A 10,836-nucleotide genomic window follows, 5' to 3' on the forward strand; every position below is an offset into this window, starting at 1 on the left:
ATATGGAGGACAATGACCTGGCCAATTGACTGGAAGAAATCCATATTAATTCCCATTCCAAGAAAGGTTACCCAACAGAATGTGGAACTTATAAAAAATTATCACTAAAGGCCAGCGTCGGGAAGAAGGGGGGGTTGGGGGAGCAGCCTGGGGGAGAGATGGCCGGCGGCTCAAATTCCAATAGTGGCCACCAGTTCCACTCTGGTGATAGCCCGAAACACCAAGAAGCGGCCAGCCAGCCCTGCCAACAACGGCAGCAGCGCCGGGGCCTACAGCGCCAGTAAAGAAGAAAAAGGTGGCTTCCAACTACGCACAGGGGATCAGCATAGAAGCCGTGAATGAGAATAAAATGGTGCCGTCTGATTTTAGCACAGGACCTGTGGAAAGAACTGCCAAGCCCTTGCTATTTAAGGATCCTAACTTTGTGCATTCTGGCCACGGTGGCGCAGTAGCTGGCAAGAAGAACAGAACTTGGAAGAACCTGAAACAAATTCTCGCTTCTGAAAGGGCATTGCCGTGGCAATTGAACGATCCCAACTACTTCAGTATTGATGCTCCTCCATCCTTTAAACCAGCTAAGAAGTATTCTGATGTTTCAGGTCTTCTTGCCAACTACACAGATCCCCAGAGCAAGCTGAGGTTCAGCACCATTGAAGAGTTTTCCTACATCCGGAGGCTGCCGTCCGACGTCGTCACCGGCTACCTGGCCCTGAGAAAAAGCCACGAGCCTCGTCCCATGAGCCTGGGAAATGGAAACCAAGCGGGGAAATGGCTTCAGAGGGAGACGCTGGCCTCGCGGTTTTATTTCCTGGAAATCCTCGTTCTTCTGTCAGCCTGAAAATGCCCTCACTGAACCTTGGAGAGAATGTTTGACTTTCACAGGAGGATCTTCCCGCCATGTTTCCCCTCCAGTGTGATATTAAATGATACTTGTTGCCTCAAGTAGAGCTGAAAAGAAAATACAATAAAATTGTACCTTTAATTTAAAAAAAAATTATCACTAATATCACATACAAGCAAAATCCTGCGGAAGATCATCCAAAAATGACTGAAAAAGTACATTAACAAAGAACTACCAGAAATAAAAGCTGAATTTACAAGAGACCGTGGCACTAGAGATATTGTCGCCAGTGTCAGATGGGTCTTGGCTGAAAGCAAAGTGTACCAGAGGAATGGCTATCTGTGCTTCATTGACTGTGCAAAGGCATTTGACTGTGTGGATCACAACAAATTGTGGCTAACCTTGAGAAGAGTGAGGATCCCAGAACACGTGATTGTGCTCGTGTGAAATCTTTAGAGACAGTTACCAGAACAAAGCAAGGAAACACTGCATGGTTCAAAATTAGGAAAGGAGTGTGTCAGAGATGCGTCCTGTCTCCATATCTTTTCAGTCCATAAGCAGAACAGATAATTCAAGAGGCTGGGCTTTATGAGGAGAAATGTGGCATCAGGACTGGAGGAAGAGTCATCAACAACCTGTTCTATGCAGATGATACAACCCTGCTTGCTGAAACTGAGGAGGACTTGAAGTGCTTGCTGCAGAAGCCAAGAACTGTAGTCTTCACTATGGATTGAAACTCAATATCAAGAAGACAAAGATTCTCACCACTGGGCCAGTTGGCAGCACCATGATGGATGGAGAAGAGATTGAGATTGTAGCTCCACAATCACTCTTGGCACCAGTAGTAAGGAAATCAAAAGACAAATTGCACTGGGGAGGTCTGCTGTCAGGGACCTCTCCAGAGTGCTGAGGAGCAATGAATAAGTGTAGAGACTAAAGTGAATCAGATCCAGGCCATGGTCTTTGCAATCACTTGCCATGTATCAGAGAGCTGGACAATGACTAAGGGTGACAGAAGAATTGATGCCTTTGAGTTGTGGTGCTGGAGAAGAGTACTGAGCATTTGATGGGCAGCCAAGATAATGAATAAGTCTGTTTTGGAGAGGATATAACCTAGTTTCTCTTTGGAGGCTAGGATTTTGAAGCTCTGTCTCACATACTTTGGGCATGTGGCCAGAGGGACCTGTCCTTGGAGAAGGACATCAAATTGGCAAGTGTGGAGGGACAGTGCAGGAGAGGAAGAGAGATGGATGAAATGAGATGAGATAGACTGACATGGTAACTGGGATAATGGGATTAAGTGTGTTGGAGTCTGTGAGACTGGCTCAGGATAGGGCAGGGTTCAGAGCTGTTGTACATAGGATAGCTATGAGTTACTCATTGGGTAGCAGGTTACTCAATGGCACATAACAACAACAACAACAACAAAAACAGTTCCTTTTATTAATGAGTCTACTTCAAATTTTCTTCCTCAGTCTGTATTAATTTATATAGATATAGTAGTCCCAGAAATTTGTTCATTTCTTCCACATTTCAAATAAAATTAATTTTATCTGTTAGAATGAGGAATTCCTCATTCTATTCTATTCTATTCTATTCTATTCTATTCTATTCTATTCTATTCTATTCTATTCTATTCTATTCTATTCTATTCTAGTTGATTTTGTTGTGGTTTCACATCTTGTTTTGTATCTGCCCCTTTATTTCTCTTCCTTTGTTAGATTTACCAGTAGTTGTTGATTCTTTTGTTTTTGCATTGTGTTTCCTTTATAGTCAGGAAATTAAAAGACGTATTGCGATGGGAAAGTCTGCTGTTAGGGACCTTTCCAAAGTACTGAAGAGCAATGGTGTCTCTCTGGAGACTAAGTCGCATCTGATACAGGCCATGGTCTTTGCAATCACTTGTTATGCATCAGAGAGTTGGACAGTGACTAAGGAGGAGAGGAGAATTGATGCCTTTGAGCTGTGGTGCTGGAGAAGAGTATTGAGGGTACCATGGACTGCTAGGAAAACAAATAGATTCATCCTGGAAAGGGTCAAACCGGGCTGCTCCTTGGAGGCAAGGATTCTGAGATTCCGTCTAAGATACTTTGGACATGTTGTAAGGAGGTACCTGTCCTTGGAGAGGGACATCATGCTTGGTAGGGTGGAGGGACAGCACAGGACGGGAACATCCTCTATAAGGTGGATTGATTCAGTGACTGGGATAATTGGGATGGGAGTATCAGAGATAGTGTGATTGGCATAGGACAGAGCAGAGTTTAGGGCTGTTGTACATAGGGTCGCTATGAGTCGCAAGCGACTCAACGGCACATAACAACAACAACCACAAAAATTTTATTTCTTTGTCTCCCACTGACTATAGATTTATTTTGCATGTCGTGAGAAGGTGTTGATTTTGGCTCAATCTTCTCTTCTGATGTGTACATTTATTACTGCAAATTGCCTGCTGAAAGCGACTTTTTTCTGTGACCCATAGGATTCAGTGTGTTATGTTTTCATTCCCAGTTAGTTAAAAACATTTTTTTATTTCTTCTATTAACCCATTGTTTTAAAGCTATTGTTACTCAGTTCCCACCTACTTGCCCGCCCCTTGATTTTCCTGTTGTTGATTTCTAATGTTTCACAGCACTGATCTGAGATGGTTTTTAGTATTTCGTTGTTTTCCAATTTCTTGAGGTTTATTCTATGGCCTAACATATGGTCTACCTAGAGAATGTAACAAGAGAATGCACATTATGATGTTGGCTGGAGTGCTTTGTATATGTCTGTTAAGTCAAAATGGTTTATTGTATTGTTATTCTGTCTTCAGTTCTTTTCTTTCTAGTTATTTTTTTGCTCATTGAAAACGGTGTATTAAAATCTCTTCCTATTACTGTGTAAAGCCCTAGTGGGATGTGGTTAGAGTGTCACTGCTAGCTGAAAGGTCAGTGGTTAACAGATCCTTGGGAGGAAGGTCGGAGATTTTGCTTCAGTAAAGGAGCTTTTATGGCCTAGTGATATGAAACTGCCCTGCAATCCCAAAGGCATGTAGTTCTAATCTACTAGTTGCTCCATGAGAGAAGGATGGGCAATCTCCTGAGAAATTTATTGCCTCTGAAAACCCATTAGAGGGTCAACTCTGAGTTTGTTCCGACTTGATGGCAAACAACGACTACATCTGTAAAGATTTACAGCCTTGAAATCACTGTGGATTCTCTTCTGCCCTCTGAGGTCATTATGAGTTGGAATTGACTCAATAGCAGGAAGTTTGGTTTTGTGTTTACTGTTATTGTGGGATTTTCTATTTATGTTTTCAGTTCTCTTAAATCTTATTTATTTTGAGGATCAGTCTTTCACTAGGTGCCTAGATATTTGTTATGATTATGTTTCAGATAACACAAGATAGGGCATGATTCAGATCTGTTGTTTATAGGTCTCTGAATTGTCGTTGACTCCACAGCTTCTAACAGCGTGTTCAGTTTACCTTTTAACCATTATGGAGTTCTTCTTTGTTTCTTTTTAAATTCTTATTTTCCATTGCTTACAAAGTTTGTGTACATTTCCCCCACACTATTCTTTATTCAGATTGTGTTTCATACAATCATCTCTAATCACCATTGAACTATGCCTACCATTACCCTGTCTTTTCAAGTACCCCTTGGATCGTTCCCATTTCCTTTACCTCCTTCTTCCACCCACCAAATTGTGCAACACTGTGATACCTCTAGCCATCATCATCATCATCCCTGTTTTCACCCCTTCCTCGCTTGGATCCCCATTAATAGTTTAGTAATTATCCTTCTGTTTTTACAATAATGGCCTTATGTAGTATTTGTTCTTAGGAGACTGAGTTAGTTCACTTAGCATAATGGCTCTCTAGTCTCTCCCAAATTACATAGTATTTTTCCAAATCATTGCTCCTGAGTGCTGCATAGTATTTGATTATGTGAATGTACCACAATTTCTCAATCCATTCAGTTGTGGATGGATGTTTGGACTGTTTCCATGTTCTTGTAATGGTAAGTAACAATGCTATGAACCTTGGCATACAAATCTCTGTTTGTGTCTCAGTTCTAATTTCCTTGGGATGTATTCCTAGCAGTGGAATAGCTGGGTCATAAAGAGTTTCCATGTTCAGCTTTTTTGAGGACATGCCAAACTGCCTTGCAGAGTTGTTGTACCTTTTTATAATCCTACCAACAGTGTATGAGAGTTCCCACCTCTCCACATTCTCTCCAACATTTATTGCTTGATGCACTGCTAAACTTTGCTACTACTGTTGTGGTAAGATGTTATCTCATTATGATTTTGATTTGCATCTCTCTTATTGCCAGTGATTTGAAACATTTCTTCATGTGTTGGGTGTTCAAATATCTTCCTCTGTGAAAAGTCTTTCCATGTCTTTTGCCCATTTTATAATTGGGTTATATCTTTTTCTTCTGAAGACCCAGGAGCAATCTGTAAACTTTTGTAATGAGACCCTTGTCTGAGATGGTATTGTTGTTGTTGTTGTTAAGTTCTGTCAAGTCAAGTACGACTCACAGTGACTCTGTGAGCAGATCTGAACCTTGTTCTATCCTGTACCATCCTCACACTTCCTGACACACAAGAGCCCATTGTAGCAGTCACTATGTCAGTCTACCTGGTTGAAAGTCTTCCTCTCCTTCACCAACCCTCCACCCTTCCCAGAATCATGTCCCTTTCTAAGGAATGTTTATTCCCAGTCAGTAGGTTTTCTTTTTACCATGTTGGAGAAAGTTTTTGTTGAGCACAGAGATTTAATCTTTAGAATGTCCCATTCATCAATTTTATCCTCTCCAGATTGTGTATTTCTGGCTGTATTTTTTAGCATCTTTATACCATAGACTAGGCCTTTTAAGCTTGATCCCAGTTTGTCTCTTATGAATTTTATGGCTTTAGACTTGAGGTGATCTTTGTGTATGGTGTGAGATGTGGATCCTGTTTTAGCTTTCTTCAGGTGGAAGTCCAGTTTTGCCTGTATAATTTGTTGAAGAGGTTGTCATTTCCTCATTTACTAGGTTTTGTTTCCTTGACCATAGATAGGTCCATTTCTGGGTTCTAAATTCTGTTTGATTGGTCTATGTGCCTGTCATTGTACCAGCACCATGCTGTTTTGTTTACTGCTGCTGTGTCATAGGCTTTGAAGTCAGGGAGTGCTATGCCTCCCACTTAATTTTTGTTTTAAAGAAGTTCTTTGCTTATTTGGGATCTCCTTCCTCTCCAAATAAACTTGGCAATTTCCCTTTCGATCTCCTTGAATAATGAATTTGGTATCTGTATTGGTATTGCGTTGAACATGTAGATTGCGTTTGGTAGGATTGTCAGTTTTGCTGTATTGAGAAAGCAGGCTGCTCCTTGTTGGCAAGGATTTTGAAGTTATATCTCACATACTTTGGGCATGTTGCCAGGAGGAGAACATCATGCTTGGAAGGGTAGAGGGACAGCACAAGAGAGGAAGACCCTGGATGAGATGGATTGACTCAGTGACTGGGGTAATGGGAGTAGGTGTGTCCAAGACAATGAAGCTGGCTCAAGATAGAGCAGGGTTCAGAGCTATTGTATGTAGGGTTTCTATGAGTTGCAAGTGACTCTACGGCGTGTAACAACAACATCCATGAACAGGGTTGATTTTTGTCTTAAAGTGTCTTTTTTCAGAAAATATTATTTTCGTTCCTGCTCTTTTTAAGATTGCCATTTGCTTGATTTTTCTCCCTCATCTTTTTATTTTTTTTTAAATCTGTTGTTATCTTTTTGTCTAAGGTGTATCTCTTGTAGTTGGCATATTATTGAGTCATATGCTCTTAGCTCATCTGCTATTTACTGTCTCTTGACGGATGCATTTTGTCTGTTTACATTCAGTGTAATTATCAGCAGGTAGGAATTTATGGCTGTCATTTTGCTCAGTAAGTGCATGTGTATATGTGAGTTCTGGGAGCAGTGTTGATTTCTTTGTTCCATGTACATATTTTTCTGATGAGTTAATTTTGTTTATGGATATTTTCTTGTTTCCTTTGATGCTTTTATTTTAGTACTTACTAAATCTTTATAATGTCTCTCTTTAAATTTTCATTTTCTTTTAAGTTACTTGTAGTTAATGACTTCTTCAGTTTACAACAATCCATTCATCTTGACATTATCTTAACTGTGCACACCATGGTGTTGGTGTGGAGCTCTGTTCTGTCTCCCGTTGGCTCTGTAGTTGTCCTTGTTTACAGATTGACGTCTGTGGTTCTGTGTTTTCAGTCCTGCAGTTTTGTTTTACTTTAGATACTTTTATGTACTGGGGTTTGTTTCTGTGTAATGTTGTGCTAGTTCTATATTTTGGATGCTGTTTTAAGCCATTTTATCAAGATGTGTGTGTATGTCCATGATTTGTGATTGATTGTTGGAGCATTGTGTTTTTATTTAATTGGTTATTGTTTGTTAGTGTGTTTCCCTCTAGAAGCCAGTTCTTAAAAAATACAGCCAGAATTAGCTTGTTTTTCTTAAAAAGGAAATAAAATATCTCTGCATATCATAAGGATTTTATATGAAACAATTGGGTTTCTTTTTTGTCTGAAAACCATATGAAAATGGAAATGTTGATTAAAAACAATACATTGGTGTTGATTTCAGAAAGGAAGAAACATTTTCCAAAGTGAAGAAGATTGTTTTGAAAGATAAGAATTTGTTTTCCGTTTGGATAGTGTAGGAGCTGATCCAGCCTCCATACAGTGCGGTTCAGGAAACGACCCTGGGCAGAGACAGCCCGTGAGAGGCCGTTCTAACAGAATGAAATGATTGTGACAGGCAGCATACTGGGTGGACTATCACCAGATTGTACTGATTGGTACCAGTTCACAAGAGGAGACTGCTAAATGGTCAGGAATCTTGCAAGCTTTTATTAAAAAATAATTTTATATATGTCTATTTTTAAGTATCTGTTACAACATCCTTTTTAAACATGTATACTATTTCCAAGTATTCCTTGGCCTAATTTAGCAAAACAATTCCTAATTAAGACAGCAAAGATGTGAGTCAGACATAAAAATGTGTTTACTAATAGAGATATTTAAATATAAACCATCCATTTTTAGAATGAAATATGATGACTACAGAATAATAAAGCATAAAAGTAATAAAACCAATACAAGATTACTTAAAATCCAAAATGTGAAGATATTATGTTAAAATGGTATTCAATAAAAACCAGAAATATGCCCCTTTAAAATGATTTCTTTTTTACAGACTATTAAAATGGATAAAACGATGAGGTATCCAATAAATATTCATATCATTATGACTTGGTTTTGATTGTTGCTCTCATGAGGCTGCACAGTTATTGAGCTGTTATATGACTCAGTTTTTTCATTGATGAAACTGTATGTTCCTCCTACTACCAGTGATGTACAATCAATTGTTGCATCTTTATTTGTACTGTCTACAGCACAAAAGCAAATTGGAATTAGCATAAATAATTATAATGTCTGACCTTTTGGCTAGCATGAAGCCATACATACGTAATAAAATGAAGATGCTGCAGGGGAAAGAATCATTTCCTCAGGGTGGTTGTTGATGGACCTATGAAAGTCAAATGAAATAAGAACAAGTGTCCTTGTTAATTAGTGTTGAAGCATGTTAATAAAACCCTTGCACTTCAGCATTTTTAGAGAGATAATTGATTATACAAATAAGCTTGGGGCTTGAGGAAATGAGCATGTATTTTCTTACTAGTGTGAAGAATATTTATAAAGCGATATTTTCCCCCAGTAAAAATGAGAAAAGGATTGAGTAGTCTATAGGAAGAATTTTGAGGTTTTGTAGGCATTTTCAATGTCCTCAAAAGATGTGAAGGTTCTAACCTCTGGAACTCGTTTATATATTACGTATTATGATGTCATAAATTGAATTATGAACTCCCCCCAAATATGTGTTAATTAGGGCAGCCTATTGGCAACCCTTAATGGGTTGTCATAAATGCAGTGATGTAATCAATTTCCATGATATTATCTGATGTGATCAACCACCCAGTTGCAAAGGGATTAGAGTGGGATATAACACTCTTACTCAGGTCTCCTTCTTGATCTGATGAAAGGGAATTCTCCTGAGATGTGGCCTGCTTCACATTTCAAAGTACAAGAGATAGAAGAAGAGAGAAATAAGGAGAGAAAGAAGAAGTACACTGCAGCCAAGAAGGGAAAACTAAGAGAGGGGCTCCATGTGGATCATTGAAATGAGAACTTCCTAGACATAGGGGAAGATTGATACTAACATCATACTTAGATCTCCATGGGATATCAGGACTACAGATACTAGAAAAGACACCAGAAACTCCTCCAGGAGCTGACGCAGAGAGACAAAGTCTTCCCCTAGTGGAAGCAAAAGTCAAGTCATGAAATTTTCTGCCATTCCAATTGGAAGGGGGAGACAGCACAGCCATGGAACGTAAACAGACTCTAGAACCTGAGTATGGCAACGGGTCCAAAGGGATACAGCTCTGCTGACACCTTGATTTTAGCTCTATCAGGTCAGATTTCAAATTCTGACCTCCAGGACTGTAAGATTAAGTAAATATGTCTTGTTTAAACCATTAAATTTGTGGTGATTTAATACTGTAGTAAGAGAAACTAATATATGCTCCCAATAAAATATATGAGGCAGAGGGTAAAGTCGTCCCAGGATTATAGGAATGATAAGTGAAGTTTAAACTGCTACTTAGAATTAGAGATAGAAACAGATTTCTAATGCAAATCTTTACAAGCATTAATAGTTACCATTGAGTTTTCTCTGACTTTTGCTACCTCTACTTGTGTCAGGCTAGAACTGTGCTCTATGGGATTTTCAGTCTCTGATTCTCTAGCAAGTAGCTAATTCTTTCTTGTGTTGTATCTCTGAGTGGATTCAAATCTTCAGTTTTTAGTTAGAGTTCAAACTCCTTCACAGTGTGCATCACCGAGGGGCTTCTCTCAATTGTCATTGTTGTCAATTGCCCTCAAGACAATTCTGATTCAACAAGCTGAGTGCTCAATGAGTTAAGTGTCTGTCAAAAGACAAGGAGAAAATTGTGTTCTATGATGAGCAATAGAAGAATTTATCATACAATATGTTGTGGGGTCAAAGTAAAAATATGTTTGAAATGCCATGAAGGAAGCACAGATCTTTGAAAAGTTCTCAAAACATTCTAAAACCCGGAGATTAAATACTACTATTTTATGCTAGAGTGGTTCTTAGATGGGACAAAAATCAAACTGAAAGGAGTCACACACAATAACATTTTCAGAATGAAGAGGCTTTTATTTAAATGCAATTTTAAATGGATGAGTCATAATTACATCTTTGGTAAGAAAAGTGGTATAAATAAACATTAATGGAGAGAAAACATTTTAGAGCATAAGCATACATATTTTAATCATAACAATGGTATGAACTTGAGAGGAGAATTTCCAAGAGGGATAATGAAAATTATTTTTAAATGACAAATGATTTTCCTTCTTTATTTTAACCAAAGTGAAATCAATCTGGAAAATGTGAGTTTGCAAATGGTTATTAAAGGCGCAATGTTTAATGCTCAAGTAAAGAGAAGATAGGGCAAAAAAACATTAGGTCAATTAATTTTAATAACTTGAGGTTGAGTAGAGTTGATTAGTTGTCCTTCATATTGTTCCCTTCTTTTTTTAGCTTCTACTAAGTGCTTATCGGTAAGACATAAGCATTTACTTACAATCAGTGATCCACTAATCAATCTATCAGTTTGTTATCCTATGGTGGTTTGTGTGTTTCTGTGATACTGGAAACTATGCCACTAGTATTTCAGTACAAGCAGCATCGAGCATGGTAGACAGGTTTCAGTGGAACTTCCAAACTAAGACAGACTATGAAGCAGGATTGCGATCTACTTTTAAAATAACAGAAAAAATTCTGATAGTTGGAAAATACACCCTTGGTAATAGAAATAATGTTGGAGATAGAATTTTGTAAAACGAATGATTTATTCATTTCAAATATTAAAAAAA

The 10,836-nt window shown here is 38.5% G+C and overlaps 1 protein-coding gene and 1 pseudogene across 1 annotated transcript in view; both read left to right on the forward strand.

Moving 5' to 3' along the window:
• Positions 1-838, forward strand: part of LOC102856939 — an 18,156-nt pseudogene extending 17,318 nt beyond the window's left edge.
• Positions 1-10,836, forward strand: part of EFCAB2 (EF-hand calcium binding domain 2) — a 110,211-nt gene that overhangs the window by 41,901 nt on the left and 57,474 nt on the right. The window lies entirely within an intron of this gene.

Source organism: Elephantulus edwardii, unplaced genomic scaffold, assembly GCF_000299155.1.
Source record: "Elephantulus edwardii isolate Elephantulus edwardi_28Jun2011 unplaced genomic scaffold, EleEdw1.0 scaffold00214, whole genome shotgun sequence".
Classification (NCBI taxonomy): Eukaryota; Metazoa; Chordata; class Mammalia; order Macroscelidea; family Macroscelididae; genus Elephantulus; species Elephantulus edwardii.